Source organism: Triturus cristatus, chromosome 5_2, assembly GCF_964204655.1.
Source record: "Triturus cristatus chromosome 5_2, aTriCri1.1, whole genome shotgun sequence".
Classification (NCBI taxonomy): Eukaryota; Metazoa; Chordata; class Amphibia; order Caudata; family Salamandridae; genus Triturus; species Triturus cristatus.
In genome coordinates, this window is record NC_140588.1 from 928,532,101 (window position 1) to 928,559,613 (window position 27,513).

The 27,513-nt window shown below is 43.1% G+C and overlaps 1 protein-coding gene across 2 annotated transcripts in view; it reads left to right on the forward strand.

Annotated features, from left to right (window-relative positions):
- Window positions 1-27,513, forward strand: part of STAG2 (STAG2 cohesin complex component) — a 1,427,207-nt gene that overhangs the window by 122,389 nt on the left and 1,277,305 nt on the right. The window lies entirely within an intron of this gene.

Below are 27,513 nucleotides of genomic sequence, written 5' to 3' on the forward strand. Positions count from 1 at the left end.
TTGCATTGTGTGTTGTACACTTCTGGGGTAATCTCTGGTCTGTGCACGGTATAACCCACTAGTGGTACATACAGAGCTAGCTTCCTACACCGATCATCACAAACCTGCTCCTAGGGACCTGCTTTTCCTCCTCTAGTATCCTGCAGGAAATGGGCAAGGCTATGAATATATTTGGAAAACATTTGTGACTGTCACATTTAAACATGTGCATCTGGATGAAATATTATCTGGAGACTGTCAGGCAAGCACTATTTAGCAAAGCTACTTTAAGTCACGAGCCTTCAGACATTATTGTTGCATTGTGGTAATTGCAGGATTGTACATGTGGTTATGTGTTCAACATGATTTAAGCACCTTGAATATGCTCACCTGTGATCAAGGCTGAAACGCGTCAAGGAATGAATATGCTGCCACCCTCATTTGAGAATAAAAATGTCAGAAGGTCATAGTTTGGTTTCGTTACTACCTCCAGACAGCAACTCAACTCACATCTTTGGGATTTTTGATCCATGGGCTGAAGTTGCATCTGAATGCTTTGCAGATTATCTTGTTGATTGGAGCCCTCTGGATGTTGTGCAATTTCGAGCCGTCCCCCCAACTCAGTGAGTTCAGGTCATCCAGGCTATAATTCAGATGTTTCAGCCCCAGGATGCATCGTTGCTGGATTGGAGTGGTAATCTGGTAGAGTTGGAGAACAGAGGACTTCGGTGTCTGGCGGAGGCCTGCCTCCACATTATTTTGTTGGAGTTGAGGGTGATACGACTGGCACGGAAAGCCTTTCATTACTAAACTGTTAGGTGTGTAGTTATGTGGTATAGCTCCTGGTCAGCCTAGGGCTACCAAGATCATACGAGGTGTATTCTATTTGAACTACAGGGACCATGGAGACAGGAAGGCTAAATGTAGCAACTACAGTTGGTGCAAATAACCACCTGGTATTATGGATCCCATAAGTCTTAAGGGGCCCTATTACCTTGGGAATTGCATCAAACGTGCTTCTGAACTATACATCTGCGATGTAAGTTGTAAGAGAAAGGGATTTTCACATTTTTGTCAGTTACCGCAGATCACTCTGACGTTGGAGCACTATACTTTACCAATTCGGGCACCCACTCGAGTAGAATAGGTATATGTGTAGGTCCTGATGAACTGCCACTGATCATGGTTACGACATAAAGAGACACGCAACATGTTGAGAAGATATTTGGTAATATAAGTAGCATTAATTCCTTGAATACTTCACTTGTTTATAACCTTTAACTAAGGCCCCACGAATAAACTAAATCATTAGAAGTACCTTTTGAGTTCATTTTAATTAGCACAATTGGGACCAATCTACCTCTTTCACAAAAAAAAGTTTCTCCTTGTACGTACTGTGGGAGGACATAGATGTTATTACTCTAGATATTGACGCAAAACAGAAGATCTCCAGACCTTCGGGGCCCATTGGGCAATGAAGCACCAGCTAGTAATAAGCAAATAAGTGAATGCCTGCAGCTGCTCATTTATTAATCAGTGTTCTTTCACAGAGCACCCCATAATGCCCTACGAGTGCTATTTTACATATTTGTTTTTGGTGATTTTCAGTATTGTGGGGGGTGGAGAGGGGGCGCTGCAGGGGGTTCTCCAGCCCCCTAGCAACACTAGAAAGATAACCATAAGTCACCCATTGAAGCCCTTTGAGTTCAATGGGTGTTGCACGCCTGATCACAGGTAAATGCGGGAGACAACGGGGTTGTTGAGCAGGGCCGGGCTGGCTTGCCCGGCCATCGGGCGTTTCCTGTAGCAAAAGTGCTTCACAGTTAACCTCCCCCATGACCCTCCAGCTGGTCCGACATAATTGCCAGGCCTACTTTGGGGTTCCAGTTCGGCCCTGTTGTTGAGTATCCTACCCAGTGGGATAAAAAAAAATGGGTGGGGGTGGGGGGCGGTGTTGCGCGGGGTCTATACGACTTGTATTTTGCTGTCTCTTTTGTCATTGCATCCAGGCATAATGATACAACAAGTAACATGATACCTACAACAAGTTAGGACTATTGGCTTTGTCAATCGTTGTTAGTTGCATAAGATAAATTAGCAGTAACTGTGGCTTGTATATAATATTGAAAAAGCATCCACTTGAAGCCCTAGTGACACCACGACAATGTTACTGCTCCTGAGTTTCAAAAAGACAACAATATAATCATGCAGTGGCTGAACTAGACAGATTAAGAAATATATCCCAAATTATATATAACAGTCGGTAGACGCATGCCTCTACAGTGTTCTCTTATATTTTGAAACCAGAATTGGTCAAGTTCGTATCCTTTCAAAGTTCCCTTTTCAAACAATCATTATCAACGCCAAGGCTGGCCCTGGCACGGTAGTGCGATTTTTGTTTAGTATTAATACAATTTGACACTTCAGACAGCAGTTTCAGCAGAGAGGACAAAGAAGGAATGGGCATGGAATCCAAATACTAATCATGCATATTAGTCTGGGCCACTGGCATTTTGCGATGCTGCAGCGTTTTCCTCATAATTATGGATTTGCCAAACTTCCCAAATAATGCTCGCATAATAAATCTCGCTTTTGAGAGTATTAAGCTATTGACATTGTAAATAACAATGCCGTTTCTTTAAATGTTTTAAAAACAAAAACATAAACAAAAATATTGTCATGAGCAATGCCAATAGCTCTAACTTTAACAATGCCGAGACCGTTGCATTGTAAATGCTTGTTATGATTAAATTTTGGGGGGTGAAAAATATTAAGTTTGAATCTGGTCTGTTTAATGTATTTTCTCCCCCCAAAAATATCAGATTTTGACATTTCTCACCCCAAAATGTAATTATAAAAACTATGTAAAAACGTCACTGATGTGTTATGTCAATACATTTATAAAAGCGAACGTATACCCAGAGGTGTCTTGGTGCTGACTCAGCATAACAAATACAGAGACTGAAGTGGATGCTAGTAGGTGAAGAGGCAGGTTTTCAGCATCTTTCTGAAGGTTAATGAAGAGGAAGCAGCTCTAATGTTGAAGGGGAGAAGATTACAAAGTTTAGAGGCTCCTAAATCAACAACTACCACCCCATTTCAATACTTTGAACCTGTGGTGGGTAACCTTCAGTGATCTTCTAAATCGCAGTTCTCTCCTTGGTTCTTACGAGGCTAGGGTTTGTTTAAGATACTTTGGGCCAGAGTTGTGAAGGGCTTTGTAGGTAAGGCAGAGCGCCTTGAATTTAATTTGGTTACCTACCGATAACCAGTGGAGTCCTTGAATGGCTTGAGAGACCGAGTCAAATTTAGGAAAACCAAGAAGAAGTCTGTTAAAATATCATGTTTGAAGGTTTAGGTACAGCCCGTTGCAGCAATCTAACTTTAAGACGATCAAGGGGATTACTGTTTCCCTCCAGCTGGTGGGAATGAAGGGAAGGATTTTCCTGGTAATTTTGAGGGTGTTAAACCAAGAAGAGATGACTGAGTTGATGTGTTTGCTAAAATTATGCTTCTCATAGATAGTTTCTCCTGAAAGCAAAAAACCTGAGTCACAGTCTAGCATCAGTGTTCTCTGCCTGTCAAGAATGCACCTAGCAGAGCAAAAGCTCTGTTAATGTCCAGATGTACGAGGCGGTGGATTAGTGTAGAATGATCCACCATATCCAAGGCTGCCAACAAGTCAAGAAGGATGAGGGCCGCCTTGCCTGTCTCATCCAAGGCTGTCCTTAACTCATCGGTGGCTTTGATCAGCGGGTCCAAATTGTTTTATTCCAGAAGTGGATGGATAGAGGCCACCTTCCACATAGTGGGGAAAATTCCAGTTGCAAACATCTCATTGAAGATGTTGATCAAATAAAGAGCAATGGGTTTAGGAATCTGCTTAAGAGTGAAGGGGGTGGGGGAAGGTCATAAGGAGATCCAGATTTGGTAGACTGGATGAGCTTTAGCCCTTCTGTGGAAGTAGTGGGAGTGAATTTACTAAGGCGGTTTAGAATTTGTTTGCTCGTAATGCTCAAGTCATTGCTGAGGCCCTGTACAATCGGATAGTCGTTGCCGAGATCACTAGGTATGGATGAAGTAAACCGGCTGTAAACCTCACCTACTTTGTTGCAGAAGTGGTGGGCTATGTTGTGTCAACAAATTGGACTATTGTTGATCCCTTTTATCTCCGGCAGTTTAGACTGCTTGCTTGTTAACTAGTAACCTCCATCGTAGAGTTTTTGGAGGATTCAATTTGGTGGGTAAAGAATGCACTCTTTTCTAAGATAAGTAGACCTTTGTATTTTGAGACAAAGTTTGTCGATTTCTTTCTCATAGGAGTCCTATTTGGGCCTTCATTTCCTCTCCTACCTTCTGCATGTTTCCTTCTCAAGGCTGAGAGCCTCAGTAAAGCAAGGAGCATATGGTTTGTTCCTGTCCGGTTTGGGTCTTTTAAAGGAAACCACTTTAGAGACGGCCATGCTTTGCCACTCTGAGTATTCAAGTGGGGAGAGCTCTGGGTCGGATAAAAAAGTGGGCTGAGCGTAAGAAATTTGCTGCAGCAGTACATTGTAGTCTGCATTGTTCCAGACGAGATGGGTAGTAGGGTTGGTGGTCTTCTTTCTATTTTGGGTAGAAGTGGGGACTTTTAGTTCAAAGATGACAGCAGTATGGTCAGACCAGCTAAGTGGAAGAAAGTCCTGCTTCTGGTGTGACCAGCTGAGTGGGTGAGCTGGTGCAGGAGTTGCGGAAGACCTGCTGCATTTATGGTTTCTAAGAGAACATGTAGTTTATAAAACCTAGATTATATATTTTTTAATGTTAAAAAAATTGTCATTGAAATCTACATTTGATTAAAATTATCGGTAATTTTTGAAGAAAGATGATCTGCTTTATATACTAGACATTTGCACTCACTGGAGTATTGTCGGATTTTGCAAAACTGTTGCCCACTTGGCATGATTGGTTTGAACATCAGTGTTCATTTTAGATAATGAATAGGTATAATATTTTTACGAAAAATAAGTTATTCCATTTGTTCCGTTTTGACTGATGTATTGTTGAATATAAGCACCTTGAATGTAAAGTCTGGTTTGAACACAAAATTGTTTATTTTAGGCAGTTAAGTACTCTTAAGTATAAGCACCTTAAATGTACAGAAAGTTTGTTTCAGTCTCTGTGATCACGAAAACACAAGTGCACTTTAAACTTGGATACCGAAGGTGGCGTTCCTCATTGTGAACAAGGCTGCGGGGCAGCTGAAATTAATTAAATGGCAGAAATGCAAAGGGATTTACATGACTCCATTGTGTCTTCACCTTTTTCCAGAAGGGGCGAAAAGGACTGTGGGCAGTTTGTACCAAGATTGCGAACTCAGTTTGTATGCCGTCACTCCTTTCGGACTGTTAGTGTGTGTGTGTGTGTGTGTGTGTGTGTATATAACCTAGTGGCATTTGGCACTAGGTTGTTATAGTTAGGTTAACTGTCCCGTAGGAAAAGCGTTTTTTGTGTTGCTAATAACTTTGGAAACGTTTTACGAATCTCCACGAAACTATCAAAAAAGGTGCTATTTTTTGACAAGTTTTTGCCTCGTAAGTTTCGGAGTTGATACGTCCAGCGAAGACTCAGAAAAAAGGGTGGAGGGGTCCCAAAATGCAAAATTCACATGCATTTTTCATAAACTTCTTTGGAGAAGGCTAAAGCAAAAACTGCTGGATGGAATTGCACTAAATTTGGCAGGTAGTTACAATCGTAATTCGCAGATATTGCTTTTTATGATTTTGTGTTAATCTGTTGAGTAGTTTTTGCGAAATTAAGGTTGAAAAATAATTGTACATCTGGACGGTTGTGTTTGTGAGAATCTGAAGACTTGTGTGGGAGCGTTGAGTTTGGTCTGGGTAGGTTTATTTCCCTGGGCCATCTCACTCCCACGGATGTCGGTCTCCTGTGGTAGCAAGCGCTCTGATTGGCTGTCAGCAACATGTTGCTGGTAACCATTACAGGACTCAGGGACTTAGTCCCCTGTCCAGAAGTAAAAAAATAAATCGGGATAGGGGTACCCTTACCCTCTAGGCCCTATGGGGTAGTGGTCGGGGGGTGGGGGGGGCACTCAGAAGGACTCCCCTGGTGTCCAAAAAAGAGAAAATGCTGGGAGCCCGCAGGACTCAGGCAGAATAGGGAAAAAATACACGCCAGCTGCATTAATTAGTTATAGGGCATGGGGAGCCTACCTCTGGGGCTGAAATAACTGTAAATGGGGAGGGGGGGGGGCACGGAGATCTCCTCCCTGAACCAATAATGGTCCTAGAGACATCCATTCGATGGGTCCTGGCTAAGTAGCTATGTCCCAGGGAGCCCTCCCCAGGGTAATAGTAGTTTTCCTGCCTGCGGACAGGGAAGTCAGAGCATTTTAGAATTTCCCACCAAATTGAGCAAACGCCAAGTCTGCTCCCAGCGGGCGGGAGCTTTAAGAATGATGGGAGCGGATGTTTTTATCTACTACCCTGGGAAGCAGATGAAAACCTTGGCCCCTACCCCCCAGGGAGCCTCATTATGAGCAGCTCCCTTTGGGTGTGAGGAATGAAGGCTCCTGCTGCAATACAAGGAGCCTGCCGGGGCTACAGGGGCTTGAGGCTCCTCCCACCACCCCCAATGACTGGGTCCCAGAGCACTCACCTTTAGGTGTTTAGTGCCCTGGGCAATGGGGTCCCCAGGGCTGATAATGGCGTGGAGGGGGTGGTTCCCCTCCCATTTATTTAAATAAGTGGACTGGGCAATAACTGCTTGAGGAGGGGGGCCGTGCAGCTCCCTCCTCCTTTTAATTTTAAACTGCCCTTGGGGATGGGGTGCAGGTGACAGTGTCATGTTTCCTGCATGGCCCATTGTAGTTTTCCCTATGTTAGCATAACTGTGCACGTTGTAGGCCTAATTTTCCTTTGCACATGTTACTATATAAACGCATTTTGCTTTTGTGCCACATTGTACTTTTACATGGAACCTGCATCTGTTTTCACGTTCTGTTCTTTTCCTGGGATTTAGTCTGAACACCATAGACCAGGTCAGACAATGTTCCTTGTTCTTTCTGGTCAGGCACCAGGACATAACACAAGAATGCAGCTGTTGTTTATGCACGCACAAGTCCTATCATATAGATGGCCACATGAGCAAAAGACAGACGCATGGAACGAGAGTTCTGAGACAAGAGCACTGTGTCTGCTGAGAGCGTTCATCTGTTTATGCTAAGGTACTGGGTCTGCCTGTAACCCCAGAGATCGTTTGTATATAATTATCCAGCTTTAGTCACAGGGATGTCCGGGGGGGGGGTTTAGGTTACTCTGTCCTATAAAATGACAGGGCTCTTGCTGATATATGGATTATTAACCATGCAAACAGTATTTTAGTATGCATTTGATTTCTAATTGTGGCACGTATACCTAATTTCACAGCATGATAGTTTGAATAAATATTCTAAACTTTCTTTGCGTCTCTTGGTTATCTTATTGTGGACGAGTATAAGTGGGAGAGCAAATGGGTGTGTCCCGATATCGTGATCCTTGAGAGGTCGAGAGTGTGTTCTGGGGTGCCAATTCACTTGTTTATCTGGTAAGGTTAGGAGGGCAAGCGGGGCACTATAGCTAGTCCAAGGTACAGCCTGAACGGCTGAACAGAATTACTTGAAATTTGGCAGAGAGGTGGTCCTCAGGTCAGGGAAGTGCCTTTTGCAGGTCTGGTGTCAATCTGTGCAGAAGTTCCTGAGAAAATCAAAAGTAAAATCATATATATATATGTGGGCGGAGCCTAACCACACATCTCATCCTGAGATCTGATTGGCTGTCAGCACTTCATCCAAGAAGTGTTGGCAGCCATCTTGGGACCAATATACATGATAGCACCTCATTAAAAAGCATTGCAGTTAATAGAAGGTTTTAAGACTTTAGTTACATTATAAATCATTTGTTGATGGTACCATACTCATTTTAGGAATTGTGGTATGTTCTAAGGTGATTTTACCATGTAAAAAAGCCTTCTGCTGGGATATCCTGATTGAGAGAAAAATATTTTCTCATGCTTTTCCCACATAGGTTTGGAAGGTGATCTATAAGCTAAACTGAGAGCATATTTTCTGTAAATTCACATTATCTTTCTCAGTCATGTAAGAATGAAGTCTGACATTCTCAGTAAAACATGTACATCCAAGGGCAGAGACTGTCAGTTGATTCCTTTGTGTTCTACTGCAGCTTCCCAGAGTGTTCCAAAGAACAACAAGAACACTAACAGTCCTACTTATGATAAACGTATGGCACACCTGAAGCCATCTTGCTTGGATTAAAGTGGTAACTCTTAAAACATTTAATTTAAAAAGGAACAAAATGAGGGGGTTCATTTTTCCATAAAAAGTATGATTAGTGCTGCAGAAAGAAAAATTAGGGCACATTTTGAGTGACTTCTCAAATCCTCTTCTATTTCATTCAAAAATTCTGACATGCAGACTGAAACATGCACTTTCAATACCAGCAGCAGTTTTCCCTGGTGAGCAGTAGCTTTACTACAGTGATCTAATGAGCAAAAAGAGTGCTAACATTCTGAATGTATGGCAAATGTGTGACACATCTGAATGCCTTCTTGATGGAATCAAAGTAAAAAACTGAAAGTATTTCCTACTGAGGAGACTGCAGTAAATGAGGAAATTAGGAAACTTCATAACAAATAAGTCTCCCAAGATGGCCACCGGAGACAAAAGAACCCAAATGTAGCCCAAATATCACCCAGATGTAGCCCAAGTATAGCCCAATGACAGAATGTCCCAGAATGTTCTTAAAAACAACTAGAGCGCTTACTGTCTTCATTATGACAAAAGTATGGCACACCTGAAGCCATCTTGATTGGAATAAACTGGTAACACTTAAAACATTTAATTTAAAAAAGGAACACAATGAGGGGGTTCATTTTGCCATAGAAATTGATTAATGCTGAAGAAAGAAAATGAGGGCACATTTTGAGTGACTTCTCAAATCCTCTTCTATTTCATTATAAAATTCTGACATGCAGACTGAAACATGCACTTTTAATACCAGGAGCAGACTTCCATGGTGAACAATAGTTTTACTACAGTGATCTAATGAGCAACTAGAGGGCTAACATTCAGAATTTATGGCAAATGTGTGACATATCTGAATACCTTCATGATGGAATCAAAGTAAAAAACTGAAAGCATTTCCTACTGAGGAGACTGCAGTACATGAGGAAATTGGGAAACTTCATAACAAATCTCCCAAGATGGCCACCGGAGACAAAAGAGCCCAAAAGTAGCCCAAAATCACCCAGATGTAGCCCAAATATAGCCCAATGACAGAAGTGTGCAAAACACTTATTATTTTGTGTTTTTGCAGTGTTATATAGCGCAGACTTGTCAGGTATTGGAGTGCTTTACATGAGCATTGGTTACATCACACAAGAACAAATTCATTTTGGTTGTAGACATGGGGAGACTAAGTGATTTGACCAGAATCACAGAATGTCGAGCTGAAGCAGAAACTCCAACCTGGTTCCCCAGTTGCAAAGTCTGCAGTTCTGGAAGTAACACCACATCCTCTCCCCTAAGTGCAACATTTAATCAAGTGGTCAACTGGATAAAAAAACATAAAGATAACAAATAATTTAAAAGTGCTTTGTCGCTATTTGAAAACTCAGAAAATATGTCCTTATTTTAGTCTTTTAGAGCACTAACCATAATTTTGATGCCAATAAGACCCTCTCATATATATGTAATTTCTAAAGGAAATGCTCTAGGTATTACAGTTTTGATCACATCAAGATGACGTCAGGCGTTCCACACTTTTGTAATAAATATAGAATGTTAGCAATCTAGTTGTTCATTAGGATACTGTTGAGAGGCAGAGGCCAGGGGCACGGACTCTGAAAATTGAAGGCAGGTAGGAGGGTGCAAAGGCAACAATTTAACCACACTGAGCAGGCAGGAAGGGCCGTGGCAGCACAACAGACTATGGAGGGCAGTGGAAAGGGGGGCAGGGGCAACAAACCAACAATACAGGACTTGCAAGAGAGGCTGTGGCAATGTAATAGACCATTGTGGGCAGAAGGAAGAGGCAATGGTAGTACAACCGTACATGCCAACAGACCCGATTCAGCCAGGAAACGTCCAATGTTTTTAAGCTCAAATGGGCTTTATTTGATCTGTCTCCTGTCTACAATCTCCTCTTTTTCAATGTATCTCAAAGGGGAAAATCAATACCCCAGTTTTTTTTCAAAATCTCCCTCTTACCAAGTTCAAAATGTTCGCAAGTATGGTACATTGGATCATGGAAGGAAATGGGGTAGGGACATGGACTTGGATAACAGAGGACAGGAGGGACATGGAGAGGTGCACCAAACTGACCCTGCAGGGCAGGCATCAGGGTTTGCAGCAGCACAATACACCACACAGGGCATGCGGGACAGGAGTGCAGCACAACAATCCATAGAAAGCAAGAGGGAGGGGACAGGACCATGCACATGGACAACAGAGAACAGAGGGGCAAGAGGCAATGGTAGCTAGCTGACCATAATGGACAGCCAGGAGAGAAAGCTGCAGCATAACAGACCATAAAGGGCAAGAGGGATGGATCAGGGGCATTACAATGGAACAGACAAGCCAGGAGGGAGGGAGTAGGGTCTGCACATGCAAACAGAGGGCTGGGGGCAAGGGGGCAGGGCAGGAGCAGCAAGATAGCCATGGAGGTCAGGCAGGATGGGCACTAGAAGCAAGACACACCATGAAGAGCAACAGTGAGACTGTGATGGCATACACACAGACCATGGAGGGAAGGTGGGAGGGGGTCAGGGGCAGCTAACTGACCACACAGGGAAGGTGGGAGGGGCCATGGCAGCACAGAAGACCATGCATGGCAAGTGGGAGGGTTAGTGGCAGCACAATGGCTATGATGGGCAAGAAGGAGAGTGCAGGGGCATGCACAAAGGACGATGGAGGATAGAAGGGAGGGTCAGGACCTGTGCACAGACAAGAAAGTTCAGGGGAAGGGGCCTCACAACAGACCGCACGGGGCAGGCAGGAGGAGCAGTTGCAGCACAACAGACTAGGGAGGGCAGAAGGGTGTGGCAGTACAATGGATCATGTAGGACAGGAGGAAGAGGATAGGGGCATGGCATGTGGGCAGGCAGGGTGGAGGTGGCAGGGACAGGTTACAGTCATCTGACAATGCTAGGCAGGTGGGAGGGGAGTGGCAGCTCAACAGAACACTCAGAGTAGATAGGAGTGGCAGGTCCATGGAACATGGTGGGCAAAAAGGATGGAACAGGGGCATGCACAAAGACATCGGAGGGCAGGGGGAAGGAGAATAGGGGCAGCAAGCTAAGCACAGAGTTTAAGCAGGAGGTCAATGATGGGGCATAGAATTGAGCAATGGAGGGCAGGAGGAGTGGACTGGTACATCATACTAAATTGAGGGCAGTGGCAGCACATCAGACCATGCATGGCAGGAGGGAGGAGGCTAGTCCATGGATTCACACAACAGAGGATAGGGAGGAGGGGGATGGGGCAGCAAGCTAACTGTTCAGAGAAGGCGGGTATTAGGAACTTTATTGTTTTTAAAACGTGTGTCTGTGCAAACTACTTAAAATATGAACAAGTATGCAGCATAATCTCACTTTTATTCAGGAAGAAGAGGACTTTTGTGACTGACTCCGGGCTCACTTGGCAGAAACACCCCCTGACCCTCCACCCCCTATCGCAAAATGTAATGCCCGTGAAAAGGGTAGGTGGACGCAGTGTTATATAGAACATAGTCCTGAGAGCACGATTGAAAATGAAAACTAGATATAGTGTATGGTATAAACTATGCACCAAAAAGTGTGATATAAGATGAACCGGGCGTGAAATATAATATGCAATACATTGTGCGCAATGACAGATTCATCGGAGAGCGCGAGATAGCACAGGCTCTAGCGCGTGCTATGCGATATGCGCCTTGGAGTGTAATATGCACAGGGCAGTGTTGTGTAACCTAACTAGTCTCTAAAATTGTAATATAAAATATGTGGTGGGGAGTGTAACGTTGCATATGCACTGTGACAAAGATATGGATCCCAGATTGTAATATGTATGGTATAGCACTGTGCGTTATAACATAGGCATCGAGGAAGGCACGTTAGATAGGGCAATATAACCCGTGCGAAGACAAGTGTGACATGACATATTCACGGGGTGGTGTTACAGTGCACATGGGCTAGAGAGTGTCATAGCATATGCACTAGCTAGTGGAATACAACACAGAGGTGTGTGGCACTCAGCAGGCAATGGTGGGTGTAACACAGCATTGGGCTCTGCCAGGAGCGCGCTGTGACTCTCAAGTGATGTTCGTCCCCTTTCCAGAGAGTAAAATAAAAAGTATTACACATCTGGCAGTGGATGTTTGTTTTATTAACCGTGAGGGGGGTTTCTTGCATAGTTTTGGTCGAATTTGTGTTGAATCCCCTTTGAATGGCTTGGTGTGCATGTGTATTAACCCCTTGTGTGCCCATGACGAGCTGGACTCGTCATGGGTCGCGGTTGCGCTGTGCCCATGACGAGTCCAGCTCGTCATGAACCCCGCCCGCTAATGTAACGGCCGGCACAGGGCGGGGAAAGGGCGTGGCACACAAGGGGTTAAATGTGCCCGTCAATAGTTACCCATGTTTGTATAAATAAACGACAAGGGTGTCTACCGGGATTAGGCATGGTAGGGCATCAGACATGTCAGAGCTTCACTAGTGGTGTAAATACATTCCACGTGGATTCATTGTATGCATAGTCGCCTTTTAATGAATATCACGCAAATCGTCATGGTGATGGGTACGTACGGTTTGTCCAGCATGTCCTAGGTGTGTCTATAAATATATATTTTTTAAAAATAATAAAAAACAGTGGCCGGCCCGGGGGATTGGGGCAAAAAAATATAATTGGGAGACAGGCCCTGGGGGATGGGGTCATCAGGGCCAATAAATTAGAATAAGAAGGGGAAGCACACAGCCCCCCTTCTTAAAAAATTAAAATAAATAAAAGACTGGCATCGTGCCGGAGGCCACGCCCCCTCCTTGCAGCACTCTGCAAACGCGCCCCCTGGCGAGTTGTAAGTTGGGGAATTAATTCCTCTTCAATACTGAGGGTCCCTCAGGGCCAACTAGCCCAACGGGCATCTCCAGTATGCGCCAGGGAGCTGCGCTGCAGACAGGTGTTCTGAGGCCAAGCCCCTTTTTACACCTCTCTGCAACGCAGCTCTGTGGCGCTTACTGGAGGTACCTAGTGGTCTCGTTTGACCCTAGGGACCCTTAGGATTCAAGGGGATTTAATCTCTCAACTTAGAACAGCCACAGGGCGCGTTTACACAGTGGTGAAGGGAGGGGACGGGGCCTGAGGTGACGTGTGCAAACACGCACTATGGCACGTTTTAAATTGGGGATATAATTTCCCTTCAATACTGAGGGCACCTAGGGGCTAACTAGCCCACCAAGTGCTTCCAGTAAGCGCCACTGAGCTGCATTGCAGAGAGGTGGTCCAGGCCGTGCCACTTTTTACACCTCTCTGCAACGCAGCTCTGTGGCACTTACTGGAGGTACCTAGTGAGCTAGTTGGACCCTAGGGACCCTCAGGATTCAAATGAACTTAATCTCCCAACTAAAAACGGACACAGGGCGTGTTTACACAGTGGTGAAGGGAGGGGACGGGGCCTGAGTTAACGTGTGCAAAAACGCCCTGTGGCCTGTTTTTAAGAGGTAGTTTTAATCCCCCTGCCCTATTATATACTAGGGGCTTACAGAGGAGGTCATGCTAATCACAGGGGGACCCCAACGCATAATGTTCCCTAGTGTATGTAGGTATTTTCACTGTATTCTAAGTGTCTTTTAACATAGCACTGGCTCTAGGACTGGTTAGTCAGACTGTTACCACCAGTATCCGTCTGAAAAAGTTGAGGGTACAGGATGATTTTGCAACAAGGCTTCTTTCTGCTCTTCTTTTTGTTCTTTCTGCACGTTATCCTTCTTCCTGCACTTTTCTTCGTCTTTGAGGACTTCTGTTGCTTCTTTCTGCATTTCTTTTTAGGTCTCGCCTGACCCAGCGCATGCGCTGGTCTGGCGAGACTTATTGAGAGGGCTCCAAAAAGTGCTACCAGGCCAGCCTAGAGCTACAGTGCATGTGCGCGGGCGCGCGCCGCGATTACTTTCACTTTCGCGGCCGCACAGCCGCTTTGATGTTTGATCGCGATCGCATAGCCAATAGGTCTCGCTTTTGGGACCTTATAAGTATTTAGTTATGCAACTGTTGCATGGCTAAACACTTATAAGGTCCAAAAGGCGAGACCTATTGGCTATGCCAATGCTTGTTTTTCTTTCTGTGCGTTTTTTCTTCTTTTTTCACATGTCCTATCTCTGTAGGCATAGTTAGAAATTAGCATATGAAAAACCTTTGAAATTCACAGGCATGCTGGACCATGTAGTGCGCTGTGTGCTTCCTGATTGTTACCCTGCAATGCGCGATGTTATTGGAATTCGTTCTGCCTTTTCCTGCACCGGAATCTCCATACATTTAATTTCTGCAATGCTGGGGTCCCAACCAAAGTCCAGCCCTTGGTGGCACCAACTACTCTTTGTGTTTCCACAAATACGGTCCGTTTTCGAGTAGTGTTTGGCGCTCTTGAAGGGCGGTGCGTTGCTCTGGGCTGGACCACGCCGTGTAGACATCAAACAAACCTCTCTGTAAGAGAAGGGAATGAGCCGCACTCCTCTGGTGATTAAAAGCATTTTATTTCCATACTGGCATTTCCTTATGCATTTCTGTCACATCTTTGACCTTCATCAGAGGGAAGCCGTAGCGTTTTGAAGCAAGCAGCACACTGCACCTGATAATTGCCGATTTATATAATTATTGCCCCCTGGTGGGCGCCTCGTTCAGCAGATTTTCAGGCATGCTGGACCATGTAGTGCGCTGTGTGCTTACCCTGCAATGGGCGATGTTATTGGAAATTCGTTCTGCCTTTTCCTGCAGCGGAATCCCCATACATTTAATTTCTGCAATGCTGGGGTCCCAACATATCTACATATCTAGATAGATATCTCTAGATAGATATCTCTAGATAGATATCTCTAGATAGATATCTCTAGATAGATATCTCTAGATAGATATCTCTAGATAGATATCTCTAGATAGATATCTCTAGATAGATATCTCTAGATAGATATCTCTAGATAGATATCTCTAGATAGATATCTCTCTATCTCTTTCTAGATAGATAGATAGATAGATAGATAGATAGATAGATAGAGATATAGTTAGCTGGACATTTCACTCGTAAAAAACCAATGCAATTCCCCCGTTATAGTTAGTTCAGCTAACTATAACTCGCGCGCCCGCAATGCACTGCTGATGACGTCACATATTACATCACTCATGACATGGTCACTGACATCACTCATGACATCATCCAGTGAATGTGTGTTTTTCTGAAAATTAAATATGTTTTATATATGTATATCTCAAGGTCAATGGAAGAATAAATGGGTATATAAGTGTCTAAATGGATGCTTTGTTTTTGAAAAATGTATTGTGTTACTGACTGATTAAGTGTATCATAGTGAATACATGGCTTACTGAGTAATGTTTAAATATGAAAATATCTGTATCAGTCTCTCACTTTGTGTATAAGTGGCTGCATGGATTCGTGAGTAGCTTTATGGGTGTCTATATAGGTTATTAGTTGTTTTTTTGAGTATCAGTCTGAGTGTCTGTATGGTTCGGTGGGGGGTATTATGTAGTGCATAGGTGCATGAATGAGTGATTCACTCTTTGTATCTGTTGAAGACAGCATGTGTGCAGGACTGTATGGGTGGATGAGTGTGTGATTGGTTGTGTTAGTGAGTGAATGACTGTCTCAATAGTGTCTTTATGAGTAACTACATATGTTTTAAACTAGTATATGTGACTATTGGTGTATATAAGTGAGTATATGTGAGAGTGAGAGATTGGAAGAGTTCCTGTATGAATAAGTATGTGTTTCTATAAGTGATTGTTTTTAAGACTAAGTATGTGTAAGTTTCCGTAGAAGTAAGTGTGGTGGTGTGTGTATAACTGTATAAGCTAATAAATGTATGTTTGTTTCTTTATTAGCATGAGTGAGTATGTGTGAGTAACTCTATGGATGAGTGGCATTGTGTAACAGGATGTATAGGTGTATGAGTACATATGATGAGTGAGTGCATGTATGAGTGACTGCATGTATGAGTGACTGTATAGGACTGTTGGTGAATGAGTGGATGTGTATGTGGTTCTTAGAATTACTTAAGAGGTTCTTGTAACTGGTATTGGTATGTCCATTGTTTTGAAAATTTCAGTCTCTATTTTTGAATGTGTGTATCAAAGGTTATATTAGGGGAAGAGGAGGTCTGCCACTCTATCACAAGGATGATGTCATCAGTGATGTCATCAGTGATGTCATGAGTGATGTCAGTGACCATGTCATGAGTGATGTAATATGTGACGTCATCAGCAGTGCATTGCGGGTGCGCGAGTTATAGTTAGCTGAACTAACTATAACGGGGGAATTTCATTGGTTTTTTACGAGTGAAATGTCCAGCTAACTATAACATGTGTGAAACCTTTGGTTTTTTCACTGAATTTGCAAGGTTTTTTAAATGCTAATTCCTAACTATAACATGTGTGAAACCTATGGTTTTTTCAGTGAATTTGCAAGGTTTTTTAAATGCTAATTTCTTACTATAACGTTTGTGAAACCCATGGTTTTTTCAGTGAATTTGTATGGTTTTTTTAAATGCTAATTCTTAGCTATAACATATGTGATTCCCATATTTTTTTTTATTGATTTTTATTTTTTTTATAAATTCTTATATTAAATGTGTTTTTTTTTAAAAAAACAAGTTTTTAAAAAAACTTTTTATTCTCTTAAAACACTATTTTTTTTCTTTAAAATCTGCAATATTTCAAGATTTTTTTTTTTTATTTAACAAACAGGTAAGGTATATTAGTATAACTTTGAAAAGATTTTTTTTTTTTGTTTTTTTTTTTTTAGTGCGCGTACGGTAAACGCAATGGCCGTAATTTATCTACGCTGTTTGCGTATAGTTACGCAATTTGCGTAGCCGCGCGTACGCGTGTACGCTACACGCGCACTTTACGCGGAAGTGTTGGGGAGTGACTGTTATGCGCATGCGCGCGAGCGCGTGTCTTTTTTACGCGCATGCGTACTTTTGCCGTAAGCGCACGGTAAGCACACCGTAAGCGTACGGTTGGTCATGTGATCATGAAACACAACTTTTGATTGGTTGAAACTACTTTCAGTTCTAGAACTCTCCTACACCACACCCATTCCCCTCATTTCTGCTTGTGATCCCTTAGGAGAAGGAGCTGGGTTGTCTTTGTGATACGATGGCAGAACAGCAGAGCCCTTCTGAGAGTGAGGCTAGCAGCACTACCTTGAGGCAGAGAGCGAGGAAACAAAAGACCTCTTACATATGGGAGTATTTTTCTTTTCCAGAGGGCCAGCAAAAGGTAAATGCACCCTTAGTGACTTGTAAGCTGTGTGGCCGTGTACTTTCAAGAGGGAATCCCGACAGGAAGTATTCCTTCGGGAATCACACCATGATGAGACACCTTAAGGATGTACACAGAAGGACACATGCTCGACTTACTGAAGGTAACCCTTCAGTAAATCAACCAAGCACATCCACAGCAGCTCAGCCTGGATCATCATCTGCAGGTCAGGTGAGCCCTTCATCTGTGGGGGGAGCATCTCCTTTTTCTTCTCCTCAGGAAATTAACCCTCGGTTTCTGAGGGTTGAAATACGGTGCGCCACTTGTCATGATCTAATTTGTTATAGGGAGACCAGTATTTCCCTAGTGAACAATAAAATAGATCAGCACACTTGTCGTACCGTCTAATATTCCCATTCTTTCTTTCCTCTGTCCCTGCATGAACACAACGGCTCTTTTAAGAGCCAACCTTACCTTTCATCTATTTTTTTTATATATGTTTTTAAAACTTTTTTTTTTTTTTTCTTTTACCGTACGCGTACGGTACGCGTAATTATTATTATTTTTTTTAAAAAAACACTAAAAATCTATTATCACATTACAAGGTCCTTGAGAGACTACAATGAAAAACTGAAAATGTGATTGTGGAGAAGTGGAAAAAAGGGACCATGATATTTTTGACTTGCCATACCCACTCAAAAAAATATTTATTCATTTAAATTTTTTTTTAATTGCTTTAAAAATGGTTCTAGTTTTCGAAAATTATCTATCTCAATCTGAAAAAAAAAGAAAAAAGTATTAATATTTAATAAAACATTTTATAATACAGTACACATATTTACATATTTTTCAAAAAAAAATGTTGCCTTTTTTTTGCTGTTTTCAAAACGAAATTTCTTTGCCAATTTGAAAGCACACTTACTACTCTTTTTTTTGGCAAGTGATAAACACTTTTACAGACTGACACATTATGAATCCACTTTTCAGATTCTTTAAAAAGCACATGTCCAAACTGCTTTTTCAGACCAGCACCATGTGTAACCTGGTTGACTGCCTACACTCCAGCAAGGGCAACCAGCCTTAGTGATGCTGAATGTATTTGCATTACTGACTGAAACCTCAAACCCCACTCGCTTGTGAATACTGTGCATGATTCCACAGGGTAAGCAGCTGGGTGTGTGCTAAGAGTCTGCTTCTGCACCAAAAAATGGCTCCCCCTTTCCATCTAATGCAAATGTGAAATCACCAGAGCAATACACAATAAATCTCTGCCTGTAATTCCTATATGCACACAGAGTCATGTTTTCACATTAGTCACAAAACGAAATTTCTTTGCCAATTTGAAAGCACACTTACTACTCTTTTTTTTTTTGGCAAGTGATAAACACTTTTACAGACTGACACATTATGAATCCACTTTTCAGATTCTTAAAAAAGCACATGTCCAAACTGCTTTTTCAGACCAGCACCATGTGTAACCTGGTTGTCTGCCTACACTCCAGCAAAGGCAACCAGCCTTAGTGATGCTGAATGTATTTGCATTACTGACTGAAACCTCAAACCCTTAAAGTATTCTTTATTTTTACCAGTACACCTTAATTTATGGTGAAAACATGGTCCATATTATTTTACATGTTCCTCACATTTAAATTTCTCCCAAAACAGAAAATAATAAACACAACTTCAACAAAAGGAATCCCATTTCTATTATTCATTTCTTAATTTACCATATACATCCCCTCTCAAACTCTAAACTCACCTTTAAAATTAGTTAGTTGTGAAAGAAATGTGGCACTCAAACAGCAGATTATCAGAGCCAGGATCTCTGTTCTTTACACCTCTCTCCTCTCAGCAGAACCAGATAATGGCAAACTTTCCCTCTCTTTTTCCACACATATACATGTTAGTTTCAAATCTCAGTGCTTCCCCCTTTTTTCAAATGTAATCACACATTTCTATTGGTTGAAAACCAACCCTTTTCCAAAAGTACCCTTCCCCCAACTTGACTTCTGCCTAGTACCCTTCCCCCAACTTGACTTCTGCCTGCTAGCATAGCAACAGCTCATGGAACACTGCTGTGTGGAGTTAGGTCAGAAGTTCACCAAACAATGTTTCAATTCCACAGAGCAAGAGTGCTTGACTTTTCAAACCTAACAGCAAATCCATAGTACTGTTCTTTGGTAATACATTTTTCTGTACCAATACAAAACATGCTTCTATTAATTTACACATACAGCCCAGTTTTTATTCTAGAATGGTATGAAACAGCCAATCAGTTCTTTTTTTTATGAAAAAAATATGTATGCCTCCATTTCCAAACTGTCTTTCTTTTCATATTGCCATTCTACTGAAAGACACCTCCTGAGTGCATCCAGTTCTCCTTTGAAGATGTTCACAGTGTGGATTGTAGGGCACAGCTATGTCTTCTGGAGTGAAAAGTATGCAGAGAAAACAGATATGGTGAGAGACCTTGCTTTGCCAAATGTAGACATTAAATGGATTGGTCAGAGAGGGTTAAAGTGGCACCAATTGATGCCATTGGTGAAATCCTTCATGCACATCCAACACCCTGACCTCATAATAGTGCACTGTGGTGGCAATGACCTAGGCACTTTGACTAGGGTAGGTCTGGAAATGCTTATGAAGGACACCTTTGCACAACTGTTTTCACTTTTCCCTAAAACTGCCTTTGTGTTTTCTAACATATGCCAAAGGCAAAAATGGAACTGGTCCAATCATTTCTGTCCGCAGATTGACAAAGCAAGAAAGCACGTCAACAAATCTGTTTCTGCTTTCCTCCGTGACTATGGTATGGGTTCCATTTACCACAACAACTTGCGTTACGACATGCAAGACATTTATAGAGGAGATGGTGTGCACTTCAATGATGAAGGGAACAGAGTCTTCCTCTTGAACCTTAGACTCTGCATCGGTACTTACTTGTAGGTACCACTAAAAAATCATTTCATAAACACAACGGCTCTTTTTAGAGCCCCCTAATATCTAAACACTTAAATCTGAATTTAATTTCTTTTTTTTTTTTTTTTTTTCTACCGTACGCTTACGGTAAGCTTACCGTACGCGTACCCCGCGATTTTTTTTTAAAATCAATAAATGTTGTCTTTGTACTTTTCTGTCCTTCTTTGACCCCCTTACAAATGTTAGGGGGTCTGTAACTCTCCTCCTTGCCCCCTTTTCAAGATATCACTCTTTTTTTTTTTCTGAGTGAAACACACGAAATGGCGGCCGCCGCTTCCTGGTTTCGACCGATTCGAATGTTTACTAAGATCTAAGAGCCAATCAGAATCGCGCTCGCGCACGCCACCGTACGCGTACGGTAAGCGTACCGTAAGCGCACCGTAAGCTGGCTCAGATATATATATTGATTTAAAGGCTATTTTCTCAGAATCTACTGAACAGATTTACACCAAACCTACAAAAGGCACTTCCTTGAACTGAGGACTACCTCTCTGCCAAATTTCAAGTAATTCTGTTCAGCCGTTCGGGCTGTAGCTGTGTCTAAAGGTCCTATGGAAAAATGCATGGGAAAAACGCGTTTTGGGACCCCCCTTTTATCTCAGCCCCCGCTTGACGAATCCCCCCCGAGACTTTCCGGGTAGGAGCGGAGCGTAGCGCCCCACCTATTTTGAAAAATTCGCGAGGATTCGTCAACCGGCGCCAAAGTTATTCCAAATAGAATGTTGCGGATTTCCTATGGAAATGTGGTCCTAACTATAACTACCTACTGGCGACCGCCAGTAGGTAATAGATAGATAGATAGATAGATATATATATATCTATATATATCTATCTATATATATATATATATATATATATATATATATATATATATCTATATTCACTGAAAAAACCATAGGTTTCACACATGTTATAGTTAGCGGAAATTTTACTGATAAAAAACCAATGAAATTCCCCCGTTATAGTTAGTGCAGGCAACTATAACTCACGCGACCGCAATCCTCTGCTGATGCTAATACTGTATTTAGACACTTATTTGCCCATGTCTTCTTCCATACATTTTTAGCTATACATATATTACAAATATTTTTTTTTCATAAAGACACATGTCATCAGCAGAAGATTGCGGTCGCGTGAGTTATAGTTGCCTGCACTAACTATAACGGGGGAATTTCATTGGTTTTTTATCAGTAAAATTTCCGCTAACTATAACATGTGTGAAACCTATGGTTTTTTCAGTGAATTTGTACGTTTTTTTTAAATGCTAAGTTACTTTACGCCATTCGTGGCGTGCACGCCCACTTAACGCAGTTCGTTCCGTGCGCGCACGGTGCGCTTCGCGCACCGTGCGCGCACAGTGAGCACGCGGTGCGCTTCGCGCACCGCGCGCCCACTTTACGCAGTTAGTGCCGTACACGCAAGGTGGGCACGCGGTGCGCGTATCGCACCGTGCGCACATGGAGGACATATTATGCGCTTCCTTGTGATAGGTAATCTGTTAAATTTAATTAGTAAGTGATGACAATAATACGCCATGCACAGAGTGTTTTTTTTTTTTTTATTAAAATTTTTAGCGTAAGCGCACCGTACGCGTACGGTAAGCGTAATCGGCGAAACTTTCAAAAAATAAAAATTTACCGTTTTTGGCCTTAGGGGATCTTTGAGGACTCAACTAACATGGCTATGTGCATGGGCGCTGTCTAAACAGCCCCTTTATATGTTTTTTGCCTTTGTTTACAGCCCCCCCTCAGAGTGCGAGAGAGAAAATGGCGGCCGCCGCTTCCTGGTTTCGACCGATTCGAATGTTTACTTAGATGTAACAGCCAATCAGAATCGCGCACGCCACCGTACGCGTACGGTAAGCTTACGGTAAGCTTACGGTAAGCGTACCGTAATCTGGCTCAGATATATATATTGATTTAAAGGCTATTTTCTCAGAATCTACTGAACAGATTTACACCAAACCTACAAAAGGCACTTCCTTGACCTAGGGACTACCTCTCTGCCAAATTTCTAGTAATTCTGTTCAGCCGTTCGGGCTGTAGTCCTGTCTAAAGGTCCTATGGAAAAATGCATGGGAAAAACGCGTTTTGGGACCCCCCTTTTATCTCAGCCCCCGCTTGACGAATCCCCCCGAGACTTTCAGGGTAGGAGCGGAGCGTAGCGCCCCACCTATTTTGAGAAATTCGCGAGGATTCGTCAACCGGCGCCAAAGTTATTCAAAATGGAATGTTGCGGATTTCCTATGGAAAAGGGGTCCTAACTATAACTACCTACTGGCGACCGCCAGTAGGTAATATATATCTATATCTATATCTCTGTGCATATCTATATATCTATGTCTCTCTGTCTCTACATCTCATCTCTATCAAAATAAAGATTGTGTCTGACTTACGAAGGACCAGGTCACGCAACGTCTACCCTATTGCCAAGTGCATGTAATTAGCTTGTTTATACTAGCAGAAGGACTTTTCTTAATCAGAGTATGTGTTCATGATAGCACTAGACAGCATTGTGTATGTATGCAGGATATTTACACTCTAAGGGCTACTACAGCGTTTTATAAATATGGCATTGTGGTACTGCTGCTTGCCATTCAATATGTAAAGTTAGGAAGATGTTTAGCAGTAAATGTTCTTGTTTTGTTGTGGTTGATGCTGAATTTGCACTTGTTGTGGTGAGTTGCCTATGCTATATATGTCTATTTTTGTGCTTGGTCTACGTTTTGCTATTTCTATGCCCTATTTAATGATGGTTATGTTTTGGAGTGTGCTTTCACCCTCTTGAGATGTGATTTACCTGCACCTGCTTTATTGATTGTTTTGGGAGTTCTTCTGTGAGATATGTATGTTTCTGGTGTTCTTAAATTGTGTTTGATTCATCTGACTCTTGCTTCTAGGGATATGTTTGATAAGTGCTTTCTGTGGTTTGGCTGATCCTGTGGTAGGCTGTGTGGTGACCATGAGATCTGTGCTTGGGTGCAATCTTCATCGTCCTGAGTTACCAGTTGCAGGATTGTTGTCGTTTGCTCTTTGTGGAAGCTACTGGTAGTTTGTTTGTGTTGTGTGTGTGTGTGTGTATAGTTACTTAGGCAGTGGGTGTGTATGGAGTGTTGAGTTATTTGGTACTAGGCTAATACATTTGTGTTGCAGCTTCACCAAGATGATAGTTTGGTATATACTGTGCAACTACCTTGCAGAGATGGCTGAAATTCTGGTGTTGTGTTGTTTTGGTAGATTGCTCACTTCATCATTTATTGTGTAAAAGGTTTGTGTGTTGTCCTTGTCCGATTATAGTGGTGTCTTGAGGAATTATTTTGCTTCATGCTTTCACACTACCTGTGATGTCACCAAGTTGTTTTTGAAATAATAAACAATTACAACTGTGACGTGGCAGAGTAATTTCTGCTTACAATTGTATCCTATACTTGGGAACGATGAATTCCAATGGTGCTCTAGCAATATGAAGCTTCCATTCCACGCTTCAAAAATGGGAGACAAGATGCCCCCATAATCACATTCAAAATGTATCCTGAGCCCCAATGTCCAGATCATAAGTCTTCACAAAGAGTTGCAGATGTGTTCGCCACTTCATGTTCATTAGGTCTTGCCTGAGCCAGCGCTTTAGCGCTGCTCTCGCGAGAGCTTTTGTAAAAGGGGGATCTGGAAGTGCAAACCAGTGCTTTCAGGCCACCAAATACAGTGCATGTGCGTCGGGCGCACACACCATTTGGCAGCCTGCGTGATCATTTCTCGGCCGCTTTGATGTTCTCAGTGAGCCGCGCGGCCACTGAGAACATCAAAGGGGCCGCGAAATGATTACTTTCACTTTGTGTGCTTTCTTTCGTCGTTCTGCCGTGGCTGCCTGGTGCGCACTTGTTTAATCTCTCCGTCTCTTTCACCGTCTTTACCTTTCGTTTCCTTATTGCTCTCTTTCTGACTTTCCTTCTCACTGTATCTCTCTACAGTCCTCTTATTTCTATCCTCGGCATCCCCCCCCCCCTTCCCACCTCTTCTCCACCCCTTTCTTTCCCCGTTTCTATGTTCCCCACCTCCACTGATGGCACTGGGAGATTGTACTTTATTCCTGGAACTCCTTCTCGAGGTGTTCCTGTGGGCAGCAGCGCAGCCAGAGAAGGAAACTCACGGCTGATAGTCACCAAGCTGAGATGTTTGCACACTACAACTTCGAGGCAGTAATTTCTGTGCACGACGCCATCATGAAGTGGTATCTGTACACACAGCCGTAGAACTGCTGTGATATCTGAGACCGACTATCACACAGCGATTGTCATTCACATGGGCACCAGCCCCTCCCTGGCTTTGGGATCTGGGCACGCTGCCTCTGCCAGTATGTGAGATCTGTAGGTGTGTGCACACAACCCCTTCCAAAATGTGAAATCTATGTACACAGCATGCAAGCCCTCAGATCTGTGACTGGCTGTGAGATGTATGTCGCCAGTCCCTATCAGACTGTTAGATTTATGTACACAACACACCCTTACCAGATTCTGCGAACTGTGCCTGGCTGTGAGATGTGTGCACACATCCAGCAATGCGCTGAGATATGTTCCTGACTCTGAGGCATGTGTATGCAGCCCAGCCATGCGGTGAAATCTGTGCCTGGCTGTGAAGCCTGTGTATGCAGCCCCAGCCATGCGGGGGTATCCGTGCCTGACTGTGAGATGTGTGCACAAATTCCCAGGAATGCGCTGATATCGGTGCCTGACTGTGAGATGTGTGCACACAGCCCAGGAATTCGCTGAGATCTGTGCCTGACTTTGAGATGTGTGCACACACCCCCAGCAACGCGCTGATATCTGTGCCTGACTGAGATGTGTGCACACAGCCCAAGTAATGCGCTGAGGTCTGTACCTGGCTGCCAGGTGCTGCGAGTCTGCAGATTGTACCTAAAAGTAACACTACCTACTGAAGGAGGAGGGGCGCTAGGATGAGGGAGTCTGTAATGCTCGGATTGTGGTCATTAAAGCAGTGTCATAGCCAGTGTATCATGACCCCTATTGCAAGGAAGGCGGTGGGCCCCCTATGTTCTCTGTTTGAACTGTAAAATACAGCAATATTCATGGTTCCGTCGACCTTTGAAGCTGGTGCGGCTGAACCTGCTGCACAAATGGAAGCTCCACCCCTGAATTAAAGAATGATGCTTCTGAGAGTACCAGTAGATTACCGAAGGAACAGGCTCAACACAATTTGTGGCGTGAACTGCAGTGGCGGCGGCCACCTATTAAAAGTGGTAGGGCCGTCGCAGGGGGGGGGGAAGGGCCAGGCGATGGGGAGGGGGGAGAAATAATATAAAAGTAAAAAAATAAAAAACATACCTGCCACTCCACTCGCTTCCGCTGACAGACTGCTCGCTGCTCCTCTCGTTGGGCTGGAAGGGGATAGGCCCTCAGAGCATAGGCTCCACACCCAATCCAGACGCTGCTCTCAGAGCATGAGAGCAGCACCAAGATTGGTCTTAGCGGCCTCGTTTGCTGCTCAGACAGTGAATTGGAGCCTGTGGCTTTTCTCCCAACAGCTGTATAACACAGCTCGGTTGGAGAAACATAAGTGCGCATGTGTGTTTGGCCGGCCTAGGACTGTCGGCCAAACACACATGCGCATTTATAAGCCCACTACTTCTGCTCCGGAACATGCCTGGCCCGCCCTATACTTATTGCGAGGCTCAGACAGCAAGCATAAATAAAGTAATAATAACATTATGGCACAGGTTGTGGGGCGATGCTTCTCCACCATTACGGAGGAGCCGTCTAAGGCTCACGGGCCGTCTAAAGCCTAGAACACACATACAGATGCATTGCTGTTAGACATGCATGGTCCCGCTTGGAAATTTACCCCCGCAGACCTATTGGTACGATTTACACCATAAACATACTTTTCACTCCCCCATGCCTCGCTTCAAGGTCTCACGGGATCCACACGTTAGTAGATAAACTCGCCAAGCTGCGTTACTTCAGAGATGGTCGCAGCATTCAAAGAGCTGTCTCTGGGTGATGAGCTGCACATGCATGGACTCTGAATCCTGGGGTCACAGGATGGACATGAACCTGGCAAGGGTCAGTGTCATGAAACAGGGAAAGCAGAAACACACAGTTAAGGCATGAAAAGAAGAAGAAAATGCATAGCTAGCAGAAAGAGAGTGGCGTGAGAGGTAAGATGGTGGAGAAAGGGAGAGGGGAAAGGAGAGGGAAAGGATAGGATAAGGAGAGCGGAAGATGGAGAAACACAATTGGGATGGGCTGAGGAAGGTTTTGGGAGGAGATATGATATAACAAGCATTTGCAAGGCAATAGGTCTCGCATTTACGCAAGTTTGAGCTATTGACATTGCAAATAACAAAGCCTTTTATTTTTGTTTTAGTTTTTAAAACAGAAATAAAAGGCATTGTCGTTTACAGTGCCAATAGCTTAAACTCTCGTAAATGCGAGACCTATTGCATTGCAAATGCTTGTTTTTCAAATGTCACCCATATGTGTCCAATACATCCAACACAAAAATGTAGCCAACACGTTTTTCGTCTGTGGTAGCTATACCATTGACTTCGTCAGAGATAGCGATTCTATCACAGATTACCAAAATACAGTGTATAAAATTATTAGCTATTTCCTTTTAATATTCGTATCTCTATGTGGCCGCCAACCCATATCACTGGCAGTTTCACCAATTAAAATTCATTGTGTTTTTCCGTAAAATTAGATCGTTCACAGGAAAGTGCTCCTATCAGATTTACTTAATGGAATAATACTTGCCAATCGAATCTAATTTAAGCAGCTTCACTGCTGCTTCTGTAGTGGGCATACATCATACTTTTGCATCTGGCAAGCATGAAGAATGTAAATAGAAGATACAATTATTTCATCAGCAGTAGAACACCGCTGAAATGTGGATTATGGTAAACTCATTTCACTGTAGTGTTTATACTGTCATAAGAGTTCACCACTTCGTATTTCTATAGTGTGTGCTAGGCATTTCTTTACGCATGTCATGCTTTGTCATTCTTCATAGCTTCAAAGTAAA